This window comes from Malaclemys terrapin, chromosome 10, assembly GCF_027887155.1.
Source record: "Malaclemys terrapin pileata isolate rMalTer1 chromosome 10, rMalTer1.hap1, whole genome shotgun sequence".
In the NCBI taxonomy this organism is placed as follows: Eukaryota; Metazoa; Chordata; order Testudines; family Emydidae; genus Malaclemys; species Malaclemys terrapin.
This window is the reverse complement of record NC_071514.1, coordinates 39,202,057-39,225,810: the sequence shown is the minus strand read 5'-3', so window position 1 is coordinate 39,225,810 and position 23,754 is coordinate 39,202,057. Positions and strand designations below refer to the sequence as shown.

Genomic DNA, 23,754 nt, shown 5'->3' with positions numbered 1-23,754 from the left:
TCCTGAAGATCAATGGCCCTGTTTTCTCAAACTCTGCTTCTGCTGAATCAATGGTGAAACCCCCAGAGACAGTTGGCAGAGTTCAGCCAGTGCTAAGCCCGTTTGAAAATCCCACCCTCTTCACGGGGAAAATAGGGCCTTTCTGGATTTGGAACCAAAATTGCAGGGACAGATTTGGATCCTGGCATCTGAATCCTGCATCCCTGAAATCTGAAGGGGGCTGGAATTTGAGGTTCTGGTTTTACCAACCTCAGTTCTAAAAGAAAGAGAGAGGACAGTTGCCCTCCAATTCCTGGGATCCCTGCGTTCCACTCCCTAGCTCAAACCTCTGCAGACTGCAGCAGAATTCTCCTGCTTACGTTTCCCTCCCACACTCGAACCATGGCTTTCTGGAGAGTGTTCCCTACCGGAGAGCGATCAGTCTGGCCTGGCACAGCAGGTTGGCTGTTACACACAGCCACTGTCCCCTCTTTCTGGAATGTGGTGCAGCCTTGGAGGCAGGATACCAGAGCAGAGATGCAATTCTCAGCTTAACTTCAGGTGGCACTGCTGTCCCATTTCCTTCTGAGGAAGAGCTGATTTCTAAGCACCCCTGGGCTATCCAGAGGTCTTTATCAATCATGTAATGACCAGCTAGAGATGCTGCAGAGACACCCTGGAAAGCCCAGACTTTAGCTGGTCAGGTGATGGCTGGTGCATGTGGGTGAATGAGTTCTTAAGCCTAAGATGATCCAGATGGTTCTTTTCATTGTACATTGTTGACAGAGCTGAGTAGTGCAGAGATGGGGTAGGATGCAGGGGTGGAGTTTAAAGGATTTGATTTCTGATTGCTGGTCCCCCAGTGCTCAGAACAACGGACATCCTGCAAGTATTTTTACTGAGCCTGCAAAAAATGTTTCTAGGCCTCATGAGCTGCAACATATTCATGTTTGCAGCATAGTTCTTGGCCAGTTCCTTTTCAGGATTCCTGCTTCTTTTTAAACCTATAACTGCCATTGGGGAATTCCCGCCCAGTGCAGGGGATTTCTCAAGTCAGCATACAGACAATCTAAGGGTTCTATGCTGTTTTCCGGTGTAGGGGCATGATGAGGTTCTGCCCAAGGGAAGGAAGGAGGGTGGGTCTTGCTCGGGCAGGGTGTGGGCATGCAGGGCTTAAAGTTTCAGCTATCCTGGGCAAGTGAAATAATCCATAAAGGGTGAGTCAAAGTTAATGTAAGTTAGAGCAGCCACTGGGCACCTCGACACCTTGTAATCTCATCTGCAAACACACATTCAGCTATCATATCCATGCTGACAACTCCCAGATTTACCTCTCTACTCCAGACCTGCCTCCTTCGGTCCCAACTAAAATCTCTCTGACTTCTCATGGAGGTTGAGCCATTAGCTTAGTTCAAACACAACCAAAACAGAGCTCCGAATCTTTCCTCCTAACTTCTCCCCTCTCCCTCCTTTCTCGATCATTAATGTAAACAACATCACCACCCTGCCTGCCACTTACCTCCGTAAACTGGGTGTCATCTTCGACTCGGCCCTCTCTCTCGATCCTCACAACCAGGAGGTGCCTGCATCTTGTTGATTTCTTCTGCATAGCATCTCTAAGATACGGCCTTGTGGCCTTTCCACCCGAAAAGCTAAAACTCCTGTCCATGCACTTATCATCTCATGTCTCAGTTCCTGAAACATCCTGTTCTCTGGCCTTGACAAAAGCAGTCAGAATGCGGCTGCAAGAATCATTTCCCTAGCTCGCCACTTTGATCATGTCACATCTCTCTTGGCATCCCTCCCCCAGCTCCTCTTTCTCTATCACTTTCTCTCATGCTGCCCTTCACTCATGGGTGGAGAGCCCCATAACCTTCTCATTGTCTTCCTTCAAATCCCTCCTTTGCCATAACGCCAATGCCTACAAGAAACTTGACAGCGGTTAGTCTGCTGATGTGCTCAAACTACTGCTTATCATACTGTCTCATTGTTTTCTTGTACTCCCCCGTCTGTCTGCCTGTCTCCACCTGTTGCTTGTCTTATACTTAGGTTGTAAGTTCTTTGGGGCAGGAACTGTCTGTTTGTTCTGTACACTGCCTGGCACAATGGGGTATTGGTCCGTGACTGGGGCTCTGAGGTTCTACCACAATACAAATAATAAATCGTAATGATAATAATAATTGGCAGCTCAGAATCTGGACCATGAAACTTCAATAATGCCACAAAATGCGACATCAGTTTCAGATTCTCGCCCCCACTTTCTCGGCTTTTCTTCCCTGGGCCATTGTGGTTCCATTTGAAGGTGATCAGCAACAAAACTTGGAATGCAAATGGCCTTTCCTGTCTCATCTGGGCTCTAGAATGGCACTGTTCCCAATTGCACCGCTGTGACTGATCAAGCACAAGCTGCAAAGGAACCAGAGCATCCAGGCCAGCCATCACATTTTGGGCACATCTAGCATTCCTTGCAAATGTGGCAGGCCCTGTGGGGAGTCACATCTATCCCATGTTCCCACGCCGTTTGCCTCTATAACGCCTGTGGGCCATAATGTCTATTTGCACCTGTCCATGTTTTGGGCTTGTTCCATCACCGGCTTTGAATGGATCCACCCTGCATGAGGAGGCAGGAAGGCCCCAGGTGGGTGGGGATCATAGAATCATAGAATATCAGGGTTGGAAGGGACCTCAGGAGGTCATCTAGTCCAACCCACGCTGTGCTATGCTCTCACACTCCTGTTGCAAATGTTGCGATGTGGGGGTCACTGTCCTGTCCTGCAGCCACTGCCAGGTCAACTCTGGGCTGGTAGTCTGTGACATATGCCAGCTCAGGGAGGGAAGACACTGGTGTGTTTCTGACTGCACTGCTTTTGACGACTGAATAGCCTGTTGCAGGGTTGTTTCCTTTGTGATTTTCACCTAACAGGTTTCTTCTCTCGCTCTCTTTTGGTTCCTGAGATGGGACTGGTCTGGTTCCTTGAGGGAAGCTAGGGGGGAGAAGATACAGCTGGACACTTGTCAGTTCCACCACATTGCTCCTGTCCCAATTCATAGAGTGGTGTGTACAGATCAAAAGGGAGGGGAGAAGCGCTGGGTTCCTGGAGAGGCCCAGGGAGGAAAGGAGAAAGCTGAAGATCCTTGTCAGTAGTGTCTCCTGTTTTGCTTTCTTTTTCAAATCTCAGGAGTCTGGGAGATGGAAGGTTGGAAGGGTCTGCCCTGTGAAGAATCAAGAGTCCCCTCCCCACCCAGTGAGGCAGGTGTGGTAGCAGCCAGGTGAGAGGGGATGGAGTAGGAAAGACCCAGTACTTACCCTAGCAATTGGGCTGTCTCTGCTTAGATGATTGGGCTGGGCCTGCTGCACTCCTCAGCTCCTGCCACAGAGTCCTCTGATGGCGGGCTGTTTGTGGGGCCCCCAGCAGTTAATATGGGAGGCAACAGCCTACTGAGATGCACAGGTCAGCTCACTCTTCTCAGAGCTATTGTTTAGGCTGTCTGCAGACTCAGGCAGATACTGCTGCATCAGTTACACTCAGGTCATGTTTTCGAGCTTTTCTTCAAAACCATGATGGCTAGACAGATCCTCTTATTTTTAATGAAAGCTAAAATTCTGATTATCACATGATTCCAGGAGCTGGAGCCCTAGACACCGGCTTATAGAGCCTATGTCTTTATCCAGCCCTGCCTTGGACCAAGACTGCTGTTGAGCCATGGTCCAGTATTTAATACAACAATCCCTAAACCTCGGATCAGTGCCATTTTCAATCCCTGTAGTGCTTAACTGCACCTGCTGTTCTATAGTGCCTGTCCGTGTCCTGCGAAAGACTTTGTCCCCGCTGGAGATGTGGAAGTCCCAGGGTCTCTTCTATTAAATGATCTTGGTGCGCTTTTGCTTTGTGATCTGCCTCCAAATCCCATTGTCACAACCCACACAATGCAGGGGTTGTTCAAAGGGAGAACAGGGCCTTTGGGGGCGTGTCAGGGAGTGGACAATTCATAAAAATTTTGTTCAGTGACAGCAGAGACAGCATTTTTGGCTGTTTCCTTCCGTGAAAGGAGTGAACACCTGCCACAGAGGAAGCTGATGGTTTCAGAGTAACAACTAAAAGCTTGTCGTTTTCATTTCCGCTGGAGTTATTTCAGCTTCTCTTTGCTCTAGCGCTGACGAAAGCCTGACTGACTGATCACCCAATCATAGAATCACAGTTCTGCCCATATATGCGCGTGCGTGTGTAAGCATATATATAGACTCATGTACTGGTTTTACTTCTTCTTTTGGCTGCTGTGTGCTGTTGCTGGTTGGGGGATGAGCAGCAGATTGCTGATATTTCTACTGCCCTTTGCCACTCCCTGATAATACAGCTTGGGAAACAGAGTCAACTGACTGGTTCCTCGATGTGTCCTTATTACGCCACAACCAGGAAGTCTGGAATGTGTTTGCCTATTCAACAAGGGCCTGATCCGACTCCCATTGTTTTTAATGGGAGCCGGCGCAGGCCTTGGATTGGATTGTTAGTGACTCATCAATATCCCTTGTTCGCTTATTTAAAAGAATCAAACCAATGAAGCTTCTAGTTAAACACTTAGTTCCAAATTGTGAAGTCTGCACTCACATTGGCGAGCACTTACTCATGTGAGCAATCCTCTGAATTCAATGGGCCTGCTTGAGTGAGCAACTGCTCAGCAGGATGAATCAGGGCTTTACAATTTGGCCCTTAGCTTATAGCATATGCAACCAACAATGGGTCCTAATAGTTACCTTTGTAGTCATCCCTTGTATTCTACACCACCCTGTTGTACTTTGTCTCTATCTATACTGAATGCTCTTTGCGGCAGGGACTGTATGATTGCATGTTGGTAGGGCACCCAGCACAGTGATTTGATCCTAATTGAGGTCTCCGGGAGCTATTGTAATACACATTAATGATTTAATAATAAATAATTATAATTAATACTGTAATAATAATAGCTAGAAACTAAATGCTATAGGATGAGGGTCTCCACCTCCTGTCTGGAGCCATCGGAACCTTTCACTGTCAAACAGCCCCACAAAACAAATCATCATCGCCTCCATCCTCCTATATGTGATGGATCAGATAAAACTTCCTCAGAGCCCATTAATGCAACTTCTTCATTGACCAAGGGAGGTCACTATTGAGTGGCAGGAGGCGTTCCCTTCCCCAGCCCATGGTGCTGACTTCGCTTGGAGCAAGAAGCTCCAATGACTCCAAGGTAGGTTAGCTGAAATGCTAGTCCGGTTGAGCGGTCTGAGTTGATGCGGGGAAGTCCAGAAACAATTTGTTTCCAGACAGTTGTGTAGCTCAGAGACTCTGAGGGCAGAAGGGACCATTACAATCATCTAGCCCGAACTGCATAATGCAGGCCAGGGAACCTTACCCAGTAATTTCTGCATCAGGCAGAAGGGAAAAGCCCTCAAATTGTTTCATAGTGTGGACCCGAACTGAACACCTCCCTTCCCATTCACTAGCACACAGATCACACACCTGCTCATCCCCAATCGGATGAACCCCCTCCCAGTTGCATAGACCACTTCCTTTCCTACTCATAGTTACATAACACCCTGTGGCCACTACAGCTATGAACACGTAACATTAAGAAGGTAGTTAATGTACATGTTCCCCTTGTACTGCATCACAGCAGCTGGAAACAAAGAGGCAAAGCCAGCATCGGGGTTTTTCACCTTCCTCTGCAGCGTGGGGCACGGGTCATTTCCTGGAAGATTCTCTGCATCTTGAAGTCTTTAAACCATGATTTGAGGACTTCAATGGCTCAGACACAGGTTTGATACAGGAGTGGGTGGGTGAGATTCTGTGGCCTGCGTTGTGCAGGAGGTCAGACTAGATGATCATAATGGTCCCTTCTGACTTTAAAGTCTATGATTCTCTGATCATGTGACTAGCCAGCTGTTTGTGGACCTTCCAGAAAGTGGTCTACGGTAAGGCCCAAAACAGTGAGTTCTTGTACTGCTTTGAGACACTGCAGTCCCAATCCTGTCTTCTGATATACCCGAGACAAACCTGTGTCACTCCCTTGGAAGACAGTGTGTTCATATCTGAGCCCAGGACTGGGCTAGTCAGGCCAGATTCTCATTGCACTGTAATTTACTTCCACTTAAGATTCTTTATGCTGCCAGTATTATTATTACTATTATTTATTTGAATTGTGGTAGCACGTAGGAGCCCTAGTCTTGGTCCAGGACCCCCCGGTCCTTGGCGCTGTACAAACACAAAACAAAAGTAGAGTGTAAAGGGTCCGCAGTGAAAATCATAGAATTGTAGGACTGGAACAGACCTCAAGAAGTCATCTAGTCCAGTCCCCTGCACTCATGGCAGGACTAAGTATTATCTAGACCATCGGTTCTCAAGCAAGGATCTGAGGCCTCTAGGGCATGTTTCAGGGGTCCACCAAAATAAACCAGAGAGCAGGGCTGGCGTTAGTGTTGCTGGGGCCCAGGGCAGAAAGCCCAAGCCCAACCCCTGCCATGTGGGGCTGAAGCCAAAGCCTGAGCATCTTAGCTTCGCGGGGGCCGGGACGCCGTGGCATTGTGCCTGGGCAGTTGTCCTGCTTGCTACCCACTAACGCCAGCCCTGGCTTCTAATCTACTGGCTATGCAGAAAACCAGTTATGGCACAGGTGGGCCATGGAGTTTTTATAGCATGTGGGGGGGGGGGGGGCTCAGAAAGAAAAAGGTTGAGAACCCCTGATCTAGACCATCCCCGACAGGTGTTTGTCTAACCTGCTCTTAAAAATCTCCAATGATGGAGATTCCACAATCTCCCTAGTCAATTTATTCCAGTGCTTGGTTCATCGTTATTAATCTGACCTTATGACAAATCTAGGTTATTTTCTTTAACCATTTCATCTAAACTCCCAGGTTGCAGCCACACCATGTTTATTTCTGATCACATTGGTAAAACAATTCTGTACATAATAATCATTTTATACATATACAAATGCCTTTAACCCAGCATGTGTCCAAAGCAATTTAAAAACCAATCTGCAAACAATGCACGTGTTATTTCATGTTCCATAGCATACGGCAACAGTATATTGCAATATAGGACAGGAAGTAACAGATCCCTTTACTTTCCTGCATTGAATCTGTACAGATGATTTAGGATGTCACTATGTACTTCTCTGAGGTGCAGCTTGGCCAGGACAAAAGGGATAACAGGTCTAATTTTACAAAGGGCTCTGTGGGACCGTACTGATTACATGGGGTCAGAAGTTCAGTTTTATATCTCATCAAAACATGAAGCATCTCATAGCACAATGCCCATTAGCATCAGGCTGGGGCTTTTGTTCAGTAATGAATCGAAGGGATGAGTTCCCCTGTGACTGAATTGCCAGCACCACTTTGTGCAGCATCTTGGCTTTTCACTGGGAGTTTCACATCCCAAATGCTGACCTGGCCTGATCCTATGTTGCTTATGAGAGCATGAGATGGGACGGCTTCAGGCTTTGCTCTTTTCAGACTCAAACGACTCTCTGGGAATTGGATTAAATGTGTTTGTAACTTTTTGGATTTTGCGGCTTCTTATGGAGGGTCTCTGGGCTTGAGAGCCAAGGTTGTCTGTTGGACTGTCCTGATGTTGAGGGGATTCTCCTGATTTTGAGTTGGCAGTCCCATGACCTTGAAGTTGGGCTTAGAAACCTTTTAAAGTGCCCTGAAATATATTGTGGGCTGGTGCAATGCATTGTGACACTATATCATGACATGATGTGGCAACCCCAGGGATCACACATGAGTCCCTGCTAGTACAGTGCTTTGAAGATGCAAAGAGCTATGGAAATGCCAATAGGCTTCCCTGCCAACCATACACTGATGACATCCATCCCTGTAGTGAGTGCATCAGCTGCGGACAGTGATGTTCTCAGACATCACTGTGCCTGAGTGAGGGAAGTTTGTGGGTGAGAAGCGGAGGTGGCTCAGGCTCAGTGCAGGGAAAACAGAAATGATACTGGTAGGAAGGGAGAAGTTCTTTGAGGAAACAGAAGCAGCTATGACAGCTGATGTGGCGGTAGGTATTTACCCTCTGATTGACCTGATTACCAAGGTGGTGCACAATAATCTCCTACTATTATTTATTTGTAGTTGCAGTAGCACCTAGAGTCCCCAGTCAAGAACAGGGCCCCATTGTGCTATGAACTGGGCAAATCCCTTGTAGCTAAGGTACTCATAGATTGCTAATCACCATAATATCTTGGTGTGCCCTTACTCGACTCATAACATATTTTGCTTGTATGTTGTACCCTTCCCTTCCCTCCCCGGTCTGTTTATTAAGCTCTTTGGAGCTGGGACTCTGTTATGCTATGTTTGGAGAGAACTTAGCATAATGCGGCTCCCATTCCAGTGGCTTCAATAATAATAATAATAATAAAGAAGCCTTCACACTCAAATAGCAGGTGTAACCAGAAATGCCTGTTTCCAGTTAGCTAAAAGGCTGCACTTCTTCCTCGCAGTCTTAGACCTAGCCACTCTGATTCATGTCTTTGTCACCATCCAGGCTGGGCAGAAGCATCAGTAAATACAACAACAGTCGGCTTTGCAGGACCGCACTAGACTGAGGAAAGCATGTCACACCAGCGCTCTGCGCTCTATATTGGCTCCCTCCCCAGTTCCTGGTATTGGCCTCTAGGACGTGGTATTATTCTTCAAAGGCAAAAAAAGTTATGGGGGAGCCTATCTCTCACTGCTCCCCTGTGACAGCTGTGGTCAGCAGAGGTGCTGCAGTTGAAGGAGTCCAGAATGAAGGCCTTGGAGTCAGACTGTGGCATTCCCAACCACCAAAGATCAGTGTGAGCCACCATTAGGGCATGTCCTCTGGGCAAGCCGCCTGTCACTGACAACAGCTGTAGAATAGCTGATCTCCCACCTGGAGACAAAAGGAGAACACCACACTTCAAGAACCAGCATCACCCACGAAGAATACAGTCCTTTCAGATGGACCCAATGTGGTTTGAAATGTGTGTATAAGGTGCCTAGATACCACAGCGATGGGCAGGTTAGGACGGTCCTAGATGGATTCAGATGTACCTGGGGAAATATTAAACGGATCCAGAGTCAATTTGGAGTCCTGCAAGTCCCGTGCAAAGGTGACTTAACATCATGTCACCATGCCCGGCACAAGCATCAGGCCACTGAGCAAGCTTTTCGCAGCCTGCAGGACAAAACATGACCACCCCATCCACCACCAGTTAGGCGTCTCAAACCTGTTGCCCTCCTCTATTTACTAACTCAGTTATCTCCCGCCTCTCCCTCCCTCGTCCCATGTGTAAGTCCCCTTCCCCCGCCCCGCCCCGCCGAATCAATGCGCCTGGATGACCAGCAGGTGGCGCCCAGTCCCTGCCCACACTTCGCCTGGGAGCGGGGCGAGCCCGGGCGGCGCAGGCGCGGTGCTAGAGGCGGACGGATCCGGGTCCGGGCTCTGTTTCCTTTCACCAGGCCCTGCGAGCTCCCCTCCAACTGTGCCCGAGAGGGAGCGGGGTGGGGGAGAGAGCGAGCCCCGCACCCACCGCACCGCCTCCCTCCCCCGGGATCGCACAGGGCCTCCCCGCTCCCTCCAGTCCAGTAGTGGGCTGAGCCCCCTCCCTTCCCGTGCCTTCTGCGGTACTCCCGGCGCGCTCCGAACCCCGGGAGCTGCAGCGTTCCGGGATCGAACGCTCGCCGCGTTCCAAGGAAGCTGGCAGCGTTCGAAATTGGAATCCTCCCGTCGGCCTCTACTACATTGTTTCCTCTTCCCCACCCCCTCTCCCCGATCCCCCTTGCCCCCGTCCCCACTGCTATCCGAACACCCACCCCGACCCCACCCCTTTGTACCTCTCCCGCTTCCCCTCACCTCCGTCCCCGGCCCAGCAGCGCCCGGGGACCCCCCCGCCGCATGGAATATCCGGCAGCTGGCTGAGCCCCACGCTGAGAAGCCGGCTCCCCGACGGGGAAGCGGAGCCGGAGGCAACTCGGAGCCTGTAGAGAGGTGAGTACCCGAGACCCCCACCACTCTCATACTTTGGGGAGGGATGGGAGTGGTTACTGTAGGGACCGAGGCTGCATCCTCCTCCTCGCTGTTCCACAGCCCCCCAGACTGCACTTGGGTGGATGCACCAGGATCATAGTTTACCCCAACTTCCATTCCTCTGGTGGGTCTGAATAATCCTGGGAGCAGCTCTGTCACTCAGGGGGCACCCCATGCTCAGATGGGATTATAGTCCTGCCGTCTGACTCCAGCCTAGCCATAGAGAGAGACATCTGGGACTTCGCAGGAGGCCTATAACCCCTGTGTGGGCACTGATGGATGATTTCCTGGCTATGCCCCCTGGAGTGAACTGCCTTTGGCACCTAGACCCAGTTTGTCACTGGTTGCCGAATGGGGAGGCAGGGAGAGAAATGACTTTTCAGATTGCGTGTGGATCTTTGGAGGGCTTCAGTCACTCTCCCCTTTGGACTAGGCCTGCCCTCTCTTCCCCTCCTTCCCAAAATAAAATCTCCTTTCTTCCCATAATGAGACCAGGGTGTGTTTGAATAGGTGATTTTGGCATGAATAAGATGTATCCGTTTGTTACCCCAGTACTTTGGGTTTGGAAATCTGTTGTGGCTGAAGTGGATTTGAATGGTTGGATTATCGGTTTACTCCTCCCTCCCAAACAAATGGAGGGTCAAACTGCAAGTTTCCTTTGCAGCCCTAGGAGGCTTCTAACTGCATGGGTGGGAAGGGAGAGATTCACTAGATAAAACCTTGACCCTTCCATGGCCGCCCATCCCTTTCTGTAGCTGCTCAGGGCAACAATCATGCTCGGTTCTCACAGCCATTCTGACAGTGCCCGAGATGACAGCAGCTGAGACAATGGGGACTCCCTCCTCCCCATGCTGACCGTTTCTTCCTTACCATGGTGAGTCTGGGAGCCCAGAGAATGGGGTTGCTTATGCAGAGCTCATTCTAACCCAAGATTCGTGTGCTCAGGGCTGTGGATGGGGATCCAGAGCCCCTAGGTTGGTTTGATTCCATTCACTGAGGTTTCTCTAAGCCCAAGGATCAAGGGCCCTAGAACTCCTGGCTCTGTTGAAATACATGTTGGCTCAATATGAATGGTAGGCTGCTGCTGTCACCTAATGTGCATTTCCTTGTAGACAGACAGCAGTGCTACAGCGCTCGCCAGTCTTAGCCTTTCAGAGCCACATTGTGGAAACCAACAAAGCTATTGAATGCAGAGAGTTTGGGTTTTTCCTCGCCTCCCTCTCTGCCCCCACAACAATAAGCAAGTCATATTGCTGTAAACTGAGCGGTCTGTCTGTAGGACAAGCAGCAGGTCTGTATTATTACTCTCACTCCCATCGTAGAGTAGTCCCCTAGCAGCCATTATTGTATGTCATCCTGATGGGCGAGCGCAGCAGCGCTGCCTTTGTTGACGCTCTGAGCATAGGTTTCATGGGACTCGAAGTATGATGAGATTTCTTAAAATATCTAGTGTTATTTAACTTGCATTGGAGGTGAGTGGAAGGCAGACTTGATTGAGGTATTTAAGGTTATGAAGGGGCCGGTGAAAACTTTAATATCACATTACAAAATGGGTTCAAGGGGCACTGCGAGCGATGGCCAAATGAATTGAGAATAGATAAAAGGAACTGTTTCCTCGCACAGTGTAATCAGCCAATGGAATTCGAGGCTGTCAGTGGGAGATCAAAAAGCCGAATGGTGCGGTTGGGGTTAAAACCAGTCTGAATAGTTGTCTGGCCATTTATCATTGAGTGTTCTGCCTGGTAATAGAACAGGAATCAAATCTCATGCTCCATGGCATAAGCTGGTTACTTCAGAGGTCAGGAAGGAATTTTTCCTTGCTCCACACACATACACAGTTGCACTTGTAGCTGTGTACCTCAAGGGGGGCTCCCCAGAAGCGTGATGTATGCTGCAGGCAGGATACCAGACTCAGTGGAACCAATGTTTAGATTCAGCATGTTCCTCTTGTCTCCTTTTTCCATCATTAACTCTGTATGTCGAAGACTTATCTCTTGACTCATTCAAATTGTATTGGGATGGAGCTTTGGTGTATGGATTTTTGACACCAGTACAGGGTTACTTGTTTTGATTCAATAATCCCTTTGTTGTCTCTTAGGCATCTTGCGATGGTCCCAATCTTGCAGTTGAATCCACGTGAGTGGATCCTTCCACCTGTGCAAACCCCACTCAGGACAGGAATCAGGGACCCTACAGAAGTCAGCAGGACCCCACTCAGATGCATGTGTGTGTCCATGTAGCTCCGACTGCGGGATCACAGGAGGCCTGTGGTTGTATGGTACATCTGTAGCCCACCCGTTCAAAGCCTTTGAGTGCTATAGAACCTTTCTGCAAGTGTTCATAGCTCGCGAGTGTGTAATGGGATAGGGTGCTGAAGGGGCTAATTGAATATAATTAAGATTGGTTTTGCCATTGGCTGTTCTTTTTCCTGAATTTTAAAAAAAAGAAGCTTGATCTGTAAAATTGTTGAGCAGCTGAAAGAGAGAGAAAGGACTAGGTGGTGTGAGTCCAGTTCCAAGGGGCAGGTGTCTCTGCTGCAAAATCGCTCACTGCTGCCCCCTTTGTTGGGTTAAACACCGAGTGGCTGTACTTGAACAGCGGGGGGCAGGGGGTTGCTTCTGTTTCCTGGATGTTGATTGGCCAGTCTTGGGATAGAAAGGACAAAGGACACTGTCCCATGGGATTGTGGGATAGAGTTGGCGGATTCTCAGGACCCGAGTCTGGGGGGGACTGGGCCTGAGCTGCATCCACACTGCAAAACAATGGAGTATGAGCCCAAGCCACCCCCAGGACTCAAGCTCAAACCCTCCACCCCTTCAAGGTCCTGGGACCCAGGCCTGAATCAGACAGAAATGTCTGTAGACAGAAGGGGGGTTTGGGCTTGAGCCTGAGTGCGAGTTGGGGCTTATATTGACATACCCCAAACAGCGAAAGATTAAATGGGGCACTGAGCCGGATCATGCCCCTAAAGAAGCAATGGTAAGGCGTGGGGGGGGGGTTGTAGAGGGGAAGCTTGCACTGCTGCCTGTTCTGCAGATGACTAGAGGCCTTCAGTTGCCGTGGCTGCTAATTCGGTGTCTGACTTGGACAGAGCTGCACCCGCTTACCCCAGGGCTGAATTTGACTCTGCGTATGAATCCTATTCATTTCATGGGGCGTGCTTCCCTGGACAGTCATTGCACAAGTATGCTTTGTGTATGGTCTGAGGCTGTCTCTATTCTGGCCCTTCCCTCAAAAGTTTCCCACTGGTTCATCTCCACCAACCTATAGCAGCACTGGAAGCACTAGCAGAGACCTGGCTGCAGCTGGCCACCATTATCTAACTACAGTAGCATTTTGCCAGGAACTAGTCAGAGCAGGTGTAGGTGGCTAAAACCCCAGCGGTTGCCTTGTCTATACTAAGCAACAAAGTCCTGTGGTACCTTATAGACTAACAAATGTATTGGAGCATAAGCTTTTGTGGGTCAACGTGCGTCTGACGAAGTGGGTATTCACCCACGAAAGCTTATGCGCCAATACATTTGTTAATCTATAAGGTGCCACAGGACTCTTAGTCTGGATCTGTAAAAAGCAACAAACACGGCTACCCCTCTGATCCTTGTCTATACTAGCGCTTCTACAGTTCCTGACACTTGTGCAGTTCCGCTGATGGTAGGTAGGAAGCTTCACTGGAAAAATGTAGTTTACACAGTGGAGGCGGTGGATGCTTTTCTAACTTGTGTCAACTGTCAGGCGTACAGTGCTCCCTCTTTGGTAGGTCCACTTGCTGTCCTAGCACACAGGAGTCCGGATTACTGTTAAGCATTACGCTGGGAATAAAGGAAAGTTAAACAAAAAACCTGTTTGGAACTTGATGGGTTGGCTAATTGTACAAAACAAAGAGCCACTCCTGCTGTGATCTGCCTCCTTGTATTGCGGATCAGGATGGCGTTTGGCAGAGCTAGAGATCATATATGAGCTGCAATCCCCAGCCCTAGCAGGGTGACTTAAAGGTGCAGTTTCAGTTCTGTGTCCTGGCTTTTGTAGCTTTGTGTTTTTTTGGTAAAGTTCTAAACCTCGGGGTTGGTTTATGCCCTACTGTTTGTGCGTTCACTTAACTAAATTACTAATGGATTTATGCTAAATCAATGACACTTCAGCTCTTATGCTGACTTAAGACTGCACACACTAGGGGTTAACCCATGTTCTTAAACTAGCACGCAAACTGTGTGTAAACCAGTCCTAAAGAGCTGGGAACGTGACGACCACCTACAAATATCCGAGGTGTAGGAATCGGAATGGTACGTGGAGGGAAGCTTAGGGAAATGTGCCCTGGGTTTGTGCGGTTAAACTGGTGCTAACCCCTAATGTAGAGACAGAGTGAAAAACGTGGTTATGCAGGTGCAGTTTATTCCAGTGTGCTTCTAGATTAAGGTGTAGGGGCATCCACACTTGTCATGTTACACTGGTGCAAACACCCAAACAGTACAAGGAGGCCCTAAAACCAAGTTTCAGATAGTTTCAGGTCCTCCACCTGCCCCTGAGTGCAGATTTTTGTGGTTTTACAACAACTTTTAAAAAATGTTTCTTCTCCCCCTAGTTGGCATGTGAAAGGCCCTCCCAAACTGATTAACCAGGAGCGAAGCAGTGAAACTGGCTATATACTCAAAGTGCTGTTACATGCACACAGCCAATCCATTGACAAGATCAAGGAAAAACATATTTTTCACTCTGATCTTTCAGTTATGGTAATTGTAGGCGGTTTCTGTAACAGAGGTAGATAAAATCTTTCAGAGAGGTTGTGATTCCTTGGTTGTTTTTTATTTTTATTAAGAGTTAAGTCTCTCTTTAAGAAAGGGGAAATATGCGTTGACTGTTAGGAATCGTTTCTGACGCTGAAGTTTGTTGATTCCAGGGTGGACAAACCCAATGGTCCATGATAAGTAGGATGCATTATCTAGATTGCGGGGGCCTAGCCATCACTTCCTACAGCAATTTAAACGTTTGTTCAAAGAAAAAGTTTCTCTCTCTTAGGAAGAATCTTCCAAATATGAGACAATACGGTGTTGTCTGTCTGTAGACTCAGGAAGACAGCTCTCATGCATCTGCTGCTGCTCCTAGCTTTGCCCAAAAACAACAAAGAGTCTGGTGGCACCTTAAAGACTAACAGATTTATTTGGGCATAAGCTTTCGTGAGTAAAAACCTCACTTCTTCGGATGCATAGAGTGAAAGTTACAGATGCAGGCATTATATACAGACACATGGAGAGCAGGGAGTTACTTCACAAGTGGCGAACCAGTGTTGACAAGGCCAATTCAATCAGGGTGGATGTAGTCCACTCCCAATAATAGATGAGGAGGTGTCAATTCCAGGAGAGGAAAAGCTGCTTCTGTAGTGAGCCAGCCACTCCCAATCCCTATTCAAGCCCAGATTAATGGTGTTGAATTTGCAAATGAATTTTAGTTCTGCTGTTTCTCTTTGAAGTCTGTTTCTGAAGTTTTTTTGTTCAATGACAGTGACTTTTAAATCTGTGATAGAATGACCAGGGAGATTGAAGTGTTCACTTACTGGCTTGTGTATGTTACCATTCCTGATGTCCGATTTGTGTCCATTTATTCTTTTGCGGAGGGACTGTCCGGTTTGGCCAATGTACATGGCAGAGGGGCATTGCTGGCACATGATGGCATATATGACATTAGTGGATGTGCAGGTGAATGAGCCCCTGATGGTGTGGCTGATGTGGTTGGGTCCTCTGATGCTGTTGCCAGAGTAGATATGGGGACAGAGTAGGCAACGAGGTTTGCTACAGGGATAGGTTCCTGGGTTGGTGTTTCTGTGGTGTGGTGTGTAGTTGCTGGTGAGTATTTGCTTCAGGTTGGGGGGTTGTCTGTAAGCAAGGACTGGCCTGCCTCCCAAGGTCTGTGAGAGTGAGGGATCATTTTCCAGGATAGGTTGTAGGTCGTGGATAATGCGCTGGAGAGGTTTTAGCTGGGGGCTGTATGTGATGGCCAGTGGTGTTCTGTTATTGTCCTTGTTGGGCCTGTCCTGTAGTAGGTGATTTCTGGGTACCCGTCTTGCTCTGTCAATCTGTTTCCTCACTTCCCCAGGTGGGTATTGTAGTTTGACGAATGCTTGATAAAGATCTTTGCCCAGGGGCAGTCTGAAATGGACAAGACTCTGGTCAGTTTTACCCCTTGCTATTCAGGGCCTTGTGAGAAGTGGTGAAAGTGACAGTTGGGTCAATTTCACATTGCTTATTCTTGGGGAAAACCTGTGCGCAGCAGCAGAGGCAGGCACTGGAGCGATTCGTGGTGGGGGAGGACTCACAAATGGGTATTGGAAGATGATTAGAGGAGCAAAGCACTCCCTTTGCAGCAGCCAAGGGATAGAGCAGCAGATAACCCTCCATTCAGAGTGCCAGGAGGCTTTAGCCTAAGGGGGAGAGAGAGCTCCTTCATTCCAGCAGCCTGGGGGAGGGGGAACTTCAAATGTATTGACTCCCATTAGCCAGAGGCCAATACAATAGATGGGTTCCTGTGTAAGCATAACTCCGCCTCCATATTCAAAGCATCAGCTGTTCTCTTCCCACACCCCCCCCCCCCTGGTTGGGTAAGTGTCACTCCCTTTTCCTTGGCGCCCTCTCCTGTTTTATCCACTGCTGAACAGGGTCTATGGACAACACCTGAATAAGAATCCCAGCGCTTTCCCTGTTCCCAGAAGTTGGGAGTGACTGGTGGTGCTGGAGAACTGGATTTATCACCCTGGGACCCCTTGGCAGTGCTGCCCTTCATGTTCTTCGTTGGCCTGTGGGTTTTTTGGCTAACAGATCTTTACTACCTGTTTCTTCCAGTGGAGCTGGGAGGAAGCTCCTGTTATATGGGACACTTAGAAGTGGACTCTCTATAAAGGTAGCACAGATTGCTGGACAAAAGATTCTAGGGTACAATCCTGTTTCAGTCAAAGGGGGTAGATTGTAGATAATTCCCCAGGATTCATCTAGCTTTAATTTCAGTGATCTTACACAGCTTCCAATCAAGTTGTATGAGAAGCAATGCCACCTTTCCCCATCCTCCTGACATGGAAGAAGCTGGCACTTTGTCCTCCCCTGGAATCAGGGGATCAGCTTGAGTGGAGGTCTCTAGAAACGGGGGCCGTGGATTCGGCAAAGGTTGCGCCGTTTGTGGTTGGAGCAAATTCCCTTTTGTGTGCAACAAAGTTGATAATTGGGTTTGAAATCAGGAGGCCCCGTTCTCCACCCCCCTTCCTCTGCGCTCACTGCCCTTGTGGTTGGGCTCAGAATTCATAGCCTCCGAATGCCAAGCACACAAGCTGATGTACTGAGAAGGCGATTGCTGCCGTGGCTGCCGTTGCAGGATTTCCCCTTGTAGCAGGCACTGTGCTCCTCTTCACCTTTTGGTTCCCCTCCCCCTATCTGGCTGGAAGAACCGCATGAGATAAGATGAGAGGATGAGCGAGAAGGGGCTGGGCAGGGGGTGTTATATAATGAAAGATGCTGCTTTGCTTCTGCTCTGGTCTTGTAAGTTTCCCCCCTTCCTCCCCCTTCCTCATCTTTAAAATTCATAAATAATTGACACTTGTTGAGAGGCTGCTGGCTGGGCCCCGTGCTGCAGAGACTCAGCACTGAATGGAGACCAAACGCTTGCGGCCTTACAGCCCCCTGGCTCTATTCCTTCACCTGGCGACAGTGCGCTGCTTTAAGGAGCCGCTGACGGTGTTTCACCGGGGCCGCCCGCTTGCTGGGGAGGCCCCATAAATTCTACCAGCCACACCGTTCTGAAGGTGTAAGCCTGGCCAGGCTGTGATTGTAATGCCTATGGAGCCGACTGCCATCTGAGGGAGGTCCCGCTGTGCTGGGGAAAGTAGCTCACAATCGGGGAGGTGGGGAAGAGGCTCCGTATGCTACAGAAAGGGCAGCGCTAGCCTTGAGGGATGGGGTGAATTGAGGATCCGCTCTCGGAATGTCCTGCCAGCTGGGCGCTCCAGCTCAGTCAGTTGCAATCTGCAGAGACGCAGCAGCATGGCATGTGGAGAGAGGAGATCTCACGGGTGCCAAATTGTTCGGCGGTTCATAGCTTAGTGCCAGTGCCTTGAGTTCCACATAGACATCCGGTGGCAGGCAGTGCGCCTCCCGGAGTGCTGGGGTAACGTGGTCCTGACATGTAGCGACTCTCGAGACGGCTGCAGTGGCATCGTGCGCTTGCCACAGTGTTAGGGTGGCCTCAGCATGCAGGCCCGTGTAGAGCACATAGCAGCAATCGAATCTTGAGGTGACGTAGATGTAGGTCATGGTGGCCAGGTTCCTGCATTGGAGAGAAGAGGTTGCACCTTGATGTCTAAGTGCAAGTGGAAAATGTGCTCTTGGCCGCAACTGCTACCTGGGCATCTAGGAATAGCCGAGGATCTAGAATAGATAGATCTGTGTTGCAAATGACTGTCTCGGGCTGTGATCTAAATTCAGTCAGCTCTTCCTTCTGCTTCTCCCAACCCCCCAGTGTGATCTCCATTTTGTCCAGATGTGTGTCTGGCGGGGCTGATTCGGGGCCATGCCCCAGCCTTGGCATGCTGCTGCAGTGGCATATAAGGGCATGCCAGGGCAGAATTCCCCTAGCATCGGAGCAGCGTAGAGCTGATGTAAGCAGCTCTCTGCTGCCCCAGCATAGGGGATGTGCTCATTGCAGTAAGTGCTATGGGGATTCTCGGCTGAAATGCAATCCATAGGCAACTTTGGGGAGGCTGGGGGCTAGCTGGGCCCCCACAGCTGCCCAGAATCAAGATGGCAGAAAGGTGGCTTAAAGCCACCTGTACCACTCCAAAGGAGGCTTGTGTTGTCTGCATGAATGTGAGATGATTATAAATAGTGACTGTGCAGTGGGAACTCTGAAAAGTCTGGAAATGTAAACAAAGCTGCTGCTAACGTTTGAGATAAAATTGAAGGTGGAGATGTGCAAATCCCAGCCGTGGGTGTGGTATAAGAACCTTGATAAGGTGCAGGGAAGGGCAGAGGATGGCCTAGGACGTGCACTACAAATTCCTGATGCAGCTGCTGCTATTTAGGGCTCAAAACCTGGAGTGACTGGTCTATGGAGCATCCTGGTGTCAGAGGTGTGCTGGTCTCACACCATGGGCCTTGTCCTCCTCTGTTACATCCATGCAATTCACTGACTTCAGCGGTGCTGTTCCCGCTTTATAGCGGTGTAAGTGGGAGGAGAATCAAGCCCCAAGACATGACAGAGCACTGTCCGCTGAGTTTTGGCTTTAGAACAGTTTGGTTTAAAGTGGGGGAGAGGAGGAGAGTAGTAAAATCTAAGCTGGCAGGAAGTCTTCATGCCTCTCCAAATATTAATAAAAATAATAGAAATAACCATATTTCCTGTGTTATTGAAGGCTCTTGAGACTATTAAAACGGCAAACCCTTTTAGAACTCGGTGCATGTTGCACTCTGTGCAGTTTGTTTGCGTTTCTCCAGCGACTGGACAATACATAATAATGCCTTGTTCTCATGCAGCATTTTTAATCAGCCACTTTCAAAGCACTTTGCAAAAGAGGTCAGTATTATTATTGTACAGGTGGGGAAACTGAGGCACAGAGAGGGAGAGTGAGCAGCCTTGGGCAAGCAAGTCAATGCCATCAGTTTCACCATGTTTATAGTCAGGTTCTCAGCTCTGCAGTGTTTGCGGTGCGACCTCTGCAGAGGACAAAGATCAAAGCTTTGGGCCAGATTTGAGTGGTCAGTGTTGGGCCAATGTGTGAGAACTCGGCAGTGAAACTGGCAAGGCCCTATTCTGTCTCCAACCCACCGCAAGCAGTAAACCAATAACACCAAAGGTGAAAAGTTAAAGCTGAAATATTCCATCTTAATTATCTTGAGTTGTGGTGCAGAATTAAAAGGGAGGGTTAGTTTTTAAATGATTTATTATATTTATACTACAGTGATGGTTGAGCCTCTGTTGTGCCAGTTGCTGTACAGACACACAGTGAGAGATAGTCCCTTTCCCAGTGATCATGTCTACATAGACAAAACAAAGGACGGGTGAGTAAACAGACACAGAGAGGGGAAGTGACTTGCCCAGTGTCCAAACAGCAAATCAGTGGCAGAGCTAGGCATAAGAGCCAGGTGTCCTGAGTTCCAGTCCAGTGCTCTGTCCATTAGCTCATGTTTCCTGCTGCCTTTTTTTCATCTTGACAGTGTCTGTTGGTTTTGTTCTTTGGGTTGGTCTGACAGATCCCCTTTCCTAATGGGGGCCTAGAGACTCCAAAATAATTGCTGGTGGTTGTATTTTGAAGGGCGTTTTCCCTCCAGCTACCAGTTCTATCACCGGTAGCTGTTTTTGCTCATCCTCTCTCCCCCGTCCCCCACCTCCCTGTGACTGTCTCTCCTTTATGTCCAAATTACTGTACTGGGCGATTGGGTCTGGGCTTTTCTGCTTTAGTGCTCTCCTAGGGGAGCTGCTTGGGGGGTGGGGGTGGGGAGCGAGTGAGGGTGTGAAACTGACAAGGATTTCAAATTGCTGCCAGGGAAAATGCCCCAGTCTGCTACCTGGTGATCCTATAGGGTTTTTCCACATAGGTGAGCGGGCCCTAAAAAGGGGATGGTGCTGGGGTGCAGAGCTGGGGGATTTAGCTCCCAAAGCAAGATGGGTTGAATTTGGGTGCCCCTGGGGGATGCTTCAAGTCTTAAAGAGCAGCTAGTTCTGTTCAATTCAACCGTGTTGATGGGAATCACACACTTCCTTCTGCTCTCAGAGGGCCTTATCCAATGCCCATTGAAATCAGTGGGGGCTTTCTGTTAACTGGGCCTTGGATCGGGCCCATCGTGCAGTACAGAGAATACGACTTGACAGTCCTGCCAGCTGGTATCGATGCTGGCATTCAGCTCCGCTAGAGAGGCTCTGAGGATATTTGGTGAGTTGAAGTCCTGTTCCGATTGGCTCCACAACGGCTTAGACTCATCTGGTGAGAGCAGACAGCAAAGGAGCTAGGGACAATCACAGATGCTGACCACTGTCCTTCAGCCTCTCCATGTTAAGGATGGCACTAGCTTCCCACTCTAAACCTGATTGCCACCCACATGCAAGAGATTTGTCTTGTCTCTATATCAAAGCCAGCTACGGTGTCCAGGTCACAACTGGCCTCCTGCCTAGCTGTCTCATACAGGCCAAGAACTTGAATGGGCTATGGAGACCGAGCCCCCCTGTACAGGTCAGGACTGTGAGGGATACAGGCAGGGGACGGTTCGGGGGAATGCTTGCTCTGCCAGTCTCCATGCTGCACCTGTTCTTGGGACTTTGCCCTCCAGGGCTGTCAATCTTTCGCTAGCAGGGAATCCAGTTCAAATGAGTTTTAAGGAATGATTTTAGGTTGCTGAGCTCCCTGGCAGATAATTTGTTTGCTCTGCTATAGAGCGAATTGCTCCCCAATGCAAGGATGCAACAGATTTATGACCGGACTGTTCTCTCTGGGATCGAACTGCCCGTCGTGTTCTTCCAGGGTGGGTGAGAGAAAGCAAGTGGCGCTGAGCCTTGGCACAGCAAGTTAAAAGGTCGATAATTTCCTCTTCATGCTCCGGCTGTATTTCTGCTTCCTTCTGCAGCAGTGCCTTGGGGTTGAGTTTGCCTCCTCTGAATCCAGCAGAGCTGCGTTTCAGTGGAGAGGAGTTTCCAACATGAGCGCAGACAGAATCCGCGGCTCCGGAATCTCCCACGGAGGCAGGCCCAAGAATAGCAGGGCCAGATATGCAGGGGAATTTTTATCCAAAGCTGACATAACCACACTGAACAGGAGCGGTTGAGCCAGTCATGGCTTTTTTTACTGCGATTTCTACGTTTGGGGAAGTGGCTCTCACAGCTTCAGTGCAGAATGGGTGATGTCTGATTTTACTGGGGGATTTCCCCTCATGGGGATTCAGAGGGGAGACTGGGTGACATGGTGCTCGCAAGTGGCACTGCCGCATTAGCAGCAGGGGAATTCAGAACCATGCTAGCAGGGTCCGTCCGGGACATGTGCCTTGTAGAGCGGCGGTGGAACTGAACTGGATTCTCTTTACCTCCCTGATCCTTTATCCTGTGATTTCTGTCTGTGCTCCAGGGTCTTGGAGAGGCTTCAGTTTTCTTAGAGGGTGCTGATGGTTGGCTGATCTTTCAATTTAACCCTTCCCAGAGCTGTGACCTTTTCTGATCTGAGCGTTAAATTGCTGTGTTTCCCCCTTTTGTCCTCCTGAAATTCTGAGCCGCAGGATTGAAAATGAAATTGCTAAGTAATGATTAGAGCCAACTGCGTCCTGAAAATAAATGCAGGGAGGAAAGAAGAACAATTATAAAAATTGGAAGAGAAAAGAAAAGAGAACCGCTGGAGACACAGCGGAAGGGGCATCTGCCTGCAGCCAAGTTGTGATCACATCAGTGCTTTTAAGCTAAATGGGATCATTTATGGGGGCTGCTTGCAGGGGAGACATTGGTACAGAACAGAGCTGCTGCAGTCAGTCAGTCAGGTGGCGCCCTTTCCTTTGTCAGTATAGAAGCAGTTCCCTAGCGTTGTGTCAGGGGGTGCTGTGCAGCTAGAGGCACCATCTTAGAGATGAGCTGGAAAAGCCATGTTTTGCCCATCAAGGCTGTCTAGGGTGACCAGACAGCAAGTGTGAAAAATCAGGACGGGGGTGGTGGTGGTGGGGGGGTAATAGGAGCCTATATAAAAAAAAGACCCCAAAATTGGGACTTTCACTATAAAATCCGGACATCTGGTCACCCTAAGGCTGTCTCCACTGCAAAAAACCCTCCCCAAATCCCCAGTGCAGCAAGCTTTGCTCGGAGTCCAGATCTCCAGACTTGGGTCCCTGCCACAGGGCTAAAAATAGCAGGGTAGATGTTCCTGCTTGGGCTCTGAATCCCAGGAAGTGGGGGTGGGTCTCAGAGGTCGAACTCCCGTTTGAGCAGGAATGTCTACACTGCTGCTATGAGCCCCTGAGTCTGTAGACCCAGATTCCGAAACTCGCTGCCCTGGGGTTATAACATAAGAACAGCCACACTGGGCAGGGCCGGCTCCAGGGTTTTGGCTGCCACAAGCAGCCCCCCCCCCCCCCCCCCCAAAAAAAAAAAATAAAAAAGCCGTGATCGCGATTTGCGGTGGCAATTTGGTGGGAGGTCCTTCGCTCCGAGCGGGAGTGAGGGTCCGTCTGCCGAATTGCTGCCGAATAGCTGGACCTGCCGCCCCTCTCCGGAGCGGCCACCCCAAGCACCTACTTGCCTAGCTGGTGCCTGGAGCCGGCCCTGACACTGGGTCAGGCCAATGGTCCATCTAGCCCAATATCCTGTCTTCCAACAGTGGCCAATGCCAGGTGCTTCAGAGAGAATGAACAGAACAGGCAACCATCTAATGATCCATCCCATGTCGTCCACTCCCAGCTTCTGGCCAACAGAGGCTAGGGACACTCAGAGCATGGGGGTTTGTTTGTTTCTTTTGTTTTTGCAATATAGACATACCCTAAGAGTTCCTGTGGCACTTTTGTAAGAAAATGGGTAATTAAACTCTGCCTGCTACAATTCCCTGTTTTGTTGGACACTGTATTCCCCCCTTCTCTTGAACTATTCACTCAGTGTTAGTGTGTTCTTATAAACAGCATCCGTATTCCATCTGAGGTGGCTGCATTTCAGTATGGATGAGGTGATCCAAAGCATAAAGCGTTTTGGGAGCTGGCACTGTGAGGAGCACATTTGGGGAGGGTTCTGATGTGTTAAAGTAGCTTGAACTGAG

The 23,754-nt window shown here is 49.3% G+C and overlaps 1 protein-coding gene across 1 annotated transcript in view; it reads left to right on the top strand.

The window, feature by feature from the left end:
• The first annotated feature begins 9,395 nt into the window (after window positions 1-9,395).
• Window positions 9,396-23,754, top strand: part of CSK (C-terminal Src kinase) — a 62,106-nt gene continuing 47,747 nt past the window's right edge. Inside the window, exon 1 of the mRNA XM_054042647.1 lies at window positions 9,396-9,968. The gene's annotated coding sequence lies outside the window, so the exon portion shown is untranslated. The remainder of the gene's footprint in view (window positions 9,969-23,754) is intronic.